Here is an 8191-nt window from a genome sequence, read left to right as displayed (position 1 = left end):
CCTATTGAGTGAAATGCAGTGAAGATGCTCTACGACTAAGCCCTACTGAGTGAAATTCAGTAGAGATGCTCTACAACTAAGCCCTATTGAGTGAAATACAGTGGAGACACTCTGCGACTAAACCCTACTGAGTGAAATGCAGTGGAGATGCTCTGTGACTAAACCCTATTGAGTGAAATGCAGTGGAGACACTCTGCGACTAAACCCTACTGAGTGAAATGCAGTGGAGACACTCTACAACTAAACCCTACTGAGTGAAATGCAGTGGAGATGCTCTTCAACTAAACCCTACTGAGTGAAATGCAGTGGAGAGCTCTACAACTAAACCCTACTGAGTGAAATGCAGTGGAGACACTCTACAACTAAACCCTACTGAGTGAAATGCAGTGGAGATGCTCTACAACTAAACCCTACTGAGTGAAATGCAGTGGAGAGCTCTACAACTAAACTCTACTGAGGGAAATGCAGTGGAGACACTCTACAACTAAACCCTACTGAGTGAAATGCAGTGGAGACACTCTACAACTAAACCCTACTGAGTGAAATGCAGTGGAGACACTCTACAACTAAACCCTACTGAGTGAAATGCAGTGGAGACACTCTACAACTAAACCCTACTGAGTGAAATGCAGTGGAGACGCTCTACAACTAAACCCTACTGAGTGAAATGCAGTGGAGATGCTCTACAACTAAGCCCTATTGAGTGAAATGCACTGGAGGACACTCTGGGGTTTATTTACTAAAGCTGGAGAGTCCAAAATCAGACTCCCTTCTGCATAGAAACCAATCAGCTTCTAACCTCAGCTTGTTCAATGAAGCTTTGGCAATGAAACCTGGAAGCTGCTTGGTTTCTATGCAGAAGGGAGTCTGATTTTGGACTCTCCAGCTTTAGTAAATAAACCCCAAAATGTCTAAGCGCTATTGGGTGGTAAAGACTCTCTATAACTTCAATTCTATTGGGTAAAATGTGGTAGAGACTCTCTATGACTAAGACCTATTGGGTAAAACGTGTTAGCAGATGTGATCTTTGAGTGGAGACTATTGTTGTAGTAGTTTGCAGAATTAACTGGCAACCACTGTGATGCTATCAGTGTGCAGATGTCCTTAATTTGTTCAGTAAACAAATATACAGTTGCCATCAAGAATCAATACCATGTAATAGGAAATCTAACTTTACTACATCTTAATTACAGTGTAAAAAGGACATGGACTGTACAAATGTGCTTACATTGGGCTTAAAATGGGCAAGTTTTATTCTAAGTTCTACAAATCATTAAATATGCATGCCTGTACATTTTTGTTTGATTAAAGATCCTTATTCCATTGATATCAAAGTAGAAGGCAGGCAGTATTCCATACTAGATGGATTTCTTTAGAATTTACTTTAAAATGTTCATTTTATATATGCTTCATCTGACTTCAAATAGTCAAGTTTTTGTAAATGCTTGTACTGGAAAATTTCTGTATTTTTTTAATTAAGCACCCTACTGCCCAGACTGAAATTTCATCCCTGAGATCATCCAATAACTCAAGCACGCACAATCTTGTTCGCCTGTGGGGATCATGTGTACATATATAGAGATATTTGATTAGAAAGGGAAGTCTATAAAACTGAACCTCATCATTTGCTTCAAATAGTCAGTCTGGTTATGGGATATCTTTTCATATCCTTTTAAGAGCACAAATATATTTTTTAGCTATTTTTATAACTGCCTGCCTAGCAAAACACAAATATTTAACCCAAGCAACACATAATTGTTTAACTGGAAGAATATATTTTATGAATTATCTTTCTATTGATCTCTTGTTATATAAACAAAGCCATTGATTGTGCAGTTCAATATCACTTAATAACTTTCTATTTATTGGGCAGTTCTGTCAAGCTATGATTTCCTGTTTCCAATATATTGATAATTTTTAATATATTTTTAATATATTTTTATAATGTGTATTTGTCTTTCAGATCAATTTCCCAAAACTTTAATTCTCCTCACTTTGATATCCCTATTATTCCAAGTGTTCTTTTAGCCTTGTCATGAAACAATTATTTTATAGGAGTTTGCCGTACTTATTAAACTTCTAGAGCTAAGGGGAGAATTTTAAATTTAACCCCTTTAATAGAGTCGCCAGGTAAGGGTAGCTGAACAGCTTTTGGGGTAATTTTCATGAAAAAAATTAATTCCAAAACAAAGTCCCAGTAGAGCAGGATGTGAATGACTAATTTTAACATTGAGTGGATATTTATCACATCCCCATAATTTATTTCTAATAGATAGCCATGATCATTTATTTTTGGTCATCTAGATTACAAGTTAACAGGGAGTCAATAGTGAAAAAGAAATTTATTTATTTTTTCCCTAACCCTAGCAGAACCTTTTAGTTAACCAGTTGATGCTCAAATGGTGACTACAGCATAAAACTATTGTTTTGATTTTTTATGATACTGCTGTTTATTTTTTCAGCAACTGGCTGCAACTGCATAGAAAAAATGCATGTCAAACATCAGGAAACAGTGAATTCTGGAACAATCGATATGCCTGAGATAAACTAACAATGATAGCTTTCTTTCTTTCTTTCTTTATATATATATATATATATATATATATATATATATATAATTTTATATATATATATCACTTGGTTGTTTGGCCTTATTTACTAAAGACACCTATAAAAAAAAAAGAAAAAAGGACTACATAGTGTACCCTTCTGGCCTACAACTATGTGAATGCAAATTTGGAGAGTCAAGCCCACTTTATTATTTTCATAACTGAATATTTCAAATTAATCTTCCAACCTCTTCAAACCAGAAGAGCATAGATTTTTTAAAATGAATTAAAAATATTTTAGAATGTTTACTGAAGTGCTAATGTTGGATTTTTTTCCCTTAGTTATTGCTTACATTAAAGGACCACAAAAATATTCCCATAAAAGTATTCCCATAACTATACAAGGAAATACATGGAATGATGTATTTATTTAACAAAGAATATTAAAACTGTATAAAAAATGTACCCATTATTAAAATTATTAATTTTTCACATAGTTTTAATATTCTTTCAAAAACTTCTCTGGCAATATTCTAGTTAATGAACAGTATAGCCTACATTTAAATGTGCCAAGAATTTTTAATAAAAGAAATGGAAATAAAAAAAATTTTATATAGTGAATATTATTGAATGTATTAACAACCTACAGTTATCTGGATTACATTTTTTTTCCAAAAATGGGCCTTTAAGTTAAAATAAATAAATATTAGCATTTCTATTACTGTGTTATTGTTTTAATTATACATGTTTGTCACATACACAAAAGAAAGCTGGAAATTCTGTTATACCACATACATTTACAGTTTACCTATTCAACCTAGGAACAACACATTCATGAAAACATTTAACACATTTAACTTTTCTTTAATTGTTGTACAAAAACATTTAAAAATGTCAAGTTTTGTGTGTGTGTGTACACCTGGAAGAGTTTGCAACCAGCCAACTTAAGCCCTGTAATGGTGTTATAGTACATGCATGTTCCTATACATATGTCAGTATATCTGATCTTGAGGCTTGCTTTTTTTTATTTAAATCTAATGAGCAGGGCCCTCTGTTTCCTCTTGTACCACATTGTATTGTAACTGTAATGTCCGCCTTCATTTTGTAAAGTGTTGCACAAACTGTTGGCGCTATATAAATCCCGTATAATAATAATAATATCTATGAATATGATGCTATTGTTGGCCATGAATGACAACAAGCAGCTCTTAAAGTGCACAATGCAGTGGACGTATGTACATTGCTTCCTCCAAATCGGTATCCTGGATGCTTTGCAAAATGTAAAATAGTGGAAAAAATGTATTTGTTTTTTTATTATTATTATTATTATTATTAATTTGGGTCTAACATAAGTATCTGTTAAACATTCCTACCTAAAAAAATAAACAAAAAAAATCATTCCTATCATATGGAATGCAAGCTATATTTCAGAGATCATCCAAAGACTCAGACCTGCATGATTGTGTTTGCATGCAGGGATGGCTATCCCAACTAGGATAGGTGAACATTGTTTGCCAGATTTGGCAACTTGAGCATGCCATTTATTAAATCCTATCCATCATGTATGATGCCCAGGTAGAAATCTCATCTTATACACTATAACATGTGGAAAATGCTATACCTCTTTACCCAGAATTGCATACAAATATAACTGAGAGACCCTCCATTGCTGAAAACAATGTTCAGTTTGTTTTAACAACTTTTATTTACATGGCATTATGTATATAAAGTTTAATTTTAAAAAATCTACATAAACAGAATGCTAGAAATGTACTTCTAAAGGAATGCTGTTCTTCCAGACTTTTGTACAGTTGGTAATTGATGTAAAAAATAAGACTTTTAGATACAAATTATGTGGATTTACAACTTTCTTTACAGCAACCATGTGTCTAGACTCCATAAATATAAGCAAAGATAAGACCAAATAGTTAAAGTTTTTGTAATTGCTACATCATTACATTTCCTTAACTTCTGTGGAGGTGTAGATCATAAAGTGTGTATCTAAAGGCATATTTAAATATGAGACCTAGCATTTTTTTTATCAACAAAGTGTTTTATGTAGTCAGAAAAGTAAAAATAGTTTTTACGTAAAAATAGATATGATTCAAAATGACAAATATTCTGAATACCAGTGTAAATGGAGTGTCATTTTATCATATCTAATAACATGAAAGCTACAGAAAGGCTTTAAAATATGTTATAAATACTGTCATGGTAATAACAAAAATGTAAATTTTACTGATATGAAAAAATACAGAATATTGTGTGTAAATCTGCAGTGAATGCTGCAAATTTTGTGGTTTGTGATGGTGTGGAAAAGAGCAAATGTCCCAAATGTTAACCTCAGTGTCAATAATTAAAAATTAACACTTCTAAATTGCAAACTGACATATATTCTTGTCCAAAGGCATATTGAACTAGAATATTTGCATATACATATGCAGGACAGCCACTTGCTTTTTTTCTGCACAGGTGTCTAAAATTACATTCAGAACATATGATTATCTCTGCTCAAAAATGTTGGCAAGAACAGACTGTAAGGTGGGGATTTACCAAAGAAAACACCAATGCTGGCCCAGCTATTCCTTTTTTAAGGGTCTCATGCACGGGGCCATAAAAAACACATTTTCTGTTTATGGATCTGAATGCAGGTGAATTGTTTTCAATGGAAACATGCACACAGGTGTGTAAACATGCAATGCGTTCATATCCGCAACCAAAAATCAAAACATTTGACTTGAGGACACGCGTTTTATGCACCTATGCATGTAAACGCAAATATACGTGTATATGTACGCAAGAAGTGCATTTTGTTACAGGAAAAAAAAAGCAGGAGGATTTCAGCTACAATTTTATGCATTAATTATTGAACTAAGGGCAAGCATTTTAGGTTACATTCACACAGCCATAAAACTTTTTCTGTAACAAAAGCTCCTGTATATATGATTTCAGAGCCATTAAAATGCAAACTATTGTCCTTTTTTTTTTGGAAAACCAGAATGTATGGTATGCATGAATATGCATGTCCTCAGGTGCAGATTTTTGGATTGTGTATTATAAGTCTGAACGCAGTGCATGTATGTGTGAATGTGAATTGAAAACACTGCAGCTGCTTTCAGTTCTGTAAATTTAAAATTAAAAGCTTGTAAATGCATTTTTTACAGCAGTGTGAATGAGGCCTAACTGATCATTTTGTTCCAGAAAAACCTTGCCTGCGTGATCAGTAAAATTCCTATGGCCATGTAGTCTCTAAAATTAAAACAATTCCTTAGTTGCAGTTTTAAATTCATATAACATCCAATAAGAGCAATAAATGCAAAAGAGGATTTACTATCTATAAAATACTTTTTGCACTCCCCTGTAAGGCTGGCCATACATTATACAATTTTCCTTTAGATCCACCATCCAAAACCATATAATATGAGGTCAAACCTAAACACTTTCAATTTCTATGCAATTAGGCAGGCCCTTGTACTACATAGTTGAAGGTATATCTAAAGGAAATTGAATAAAAATTGTATAATGTATGGCCAGCTTAAGTTTGTCTCAGAGAAAGGTAAGATTTGCCATGCTACTCTTATTTATAAATTTCTTTACAGCCAGTGAACTTATCTGCATTGCGTCTTTATAATACAAATGGCTATCCCCACCATATCAGCTATTCCAGTATATCAGTACCACCACCTTAGAAAATGTTTCCTCTTGTTCCAAATTGTATTGTAACTGGAATATCTACCTTCATTTTATAAAGTGTTGCACAAACTGTCAGCACTATATAAATCCTGTATTATAATAATAATAATAATTAAAAACTGATTTCTGCCAAATCAGAGCAAAGCAAGCCTATTGATTTTTTTTGTTTTGTTTTTTTAGAAAGGGAAGCCCCAGATACCTAACCTGAATCAGTCCACTGGATCTTTGCCATGTTCTATGCAATTGGCTTTCATGTTGCTCCACTTCTGTTAGATTTGGTAAGTTCTGCCCAGGTCTAGAATCATTTAACCAATATATAGCTGGGCTTCACTACTGCTCAGCTTAGTCAATATTCAAAGCACATGAGCAACAAATGGCAAACTAAGAGACAAAAAAAGTCTCAGTGAACAAAAGCCAGTGTGCAGGCTCCAGCAATAGGTTAAGGAATCAAAAGTTCTGGATGCTGGGTACAAATATTCAAAAACCTACTAAAAAGGCCATTTGGATTTATTGGCAGATTCTAAAGCTCTCTCCCAGGTAAGTCTGTCTCTCGCTGACTTTACCCTACAACTGACCCGTAATATTAATTCAATGCGCCCTCTGCTGGCCAGAAAAAGCCTCGTTCAAGCTGAAGTTGAACTGGAAGTCCTAGCAAAACTGAACTCATAGCTATTGAAAGGTTATATGTTTCCCAGAGCCAATTAAAAAAAATTAAAAAAAATTAAAAAGCAAAAATTGAATGTACAAAAAGCAAGGCTGCTGTCCAAAGCTTTTTACATAGCCAGGGTTCTCATTGTTTGCTGTAAAATATTGTAAGCTGGATTTTTTTTTTTTTTTTTTTACCACAGCTGAGTTGCTGTAATTTTACAAACTTCATAATGTGCGTTTCCGAATAACATCCCATTCCTATAAATTAATAATATCCTCTTCAACTACCCCAGTGAATTGTTATGGCAGAGTCTCCTAAAAATGTTATTTCAACCCCTTAAGGGAAATGCTTGAATTTCCTGTGCATAACCTCGCTTTAGCATTTGCTATAAAACACCACAAGGCTAAAATATATTTATAATAAAATTCAGCTTTTCCTTATGTGTTTCTTTTTAAGGGACTGCATTAAGGTGGCTGTATATTTTCTGGCAGAATAAACGCTGACTTCAGTAATGAACAACCCTACACTCAGAATGGAGTTCAATTTAATAGGTGGACTCCATTCACTTCCAAGAATTGAAATGTTTAAAGAAAAAAATATATAAAACTCTTTGAAAATGATGCAGTTAAAATAAGACAAAAATCAGATTCTGGTGAAGTCTTTTGACATAAATCCCAAAATAACACATTCCATTATCTTGTAATGAGACCATAAGCTTCTTACATTTATCTATATGGATTTTTTAAAGAAATTATATATATATATATATATATATATATAGTAAAAAAAAAAACATTTAAAATAAAACTAACAAGAAATAAAAATAAATAAGTAAAATAAGAGAGTGAGATTGCCTTGAAGAGTTCAGTTGCTGTGATTTTTTCCCCTTGTTTTATTGTAACTTGTAATGATTAATTTTAAGGTAATATTTCATAGCTTTTACATAAATACCAAAGTAACACATTCCATTATCTTGTGTTTAATGAGACCATAAGCTTGTTACTTTGAATCTATATGGCTTTTTCAGAGACTAAATAAAAATGTATACAAAAAATAAAATAAACAGATATAAAAAAATAAAAATATATAACAACAAATACAATTTAAAAAAGTGAGATTGCCTTGAAGAGTTCAGTTGCTCTGATTGTTTCACTTGTTCTATTTTAACTTTGAATGCATCATTTTAATGTAATATTTCATAATTTTTACATAAATACCAAAACAACACATTCCATTATCTTGTATTTGTTGAGGCTATTAGCTTGTTACTTTTAATCTATATGGCTTTTTTTCAGAGACT

Source organism: Staurois parvus, unplaced genomic scaffold (genome assembly GCF_062004578.1).
Source record: "Staurois parvus isolate SC_StPar_1 unplaced genomic scaffold, SC_StPar_1.0 ptg000151l, whole genome shotgun sequence".
Classification (NCBI taxonomy): domain Eukaryota; kingdom Metazoa; phylum Chordata; class Amphibia; order Anura; family Ranidae; genus Staurois; species Staurois parvus.
This window is presented reverse-complemented; position numbering follows the sequence as displayed.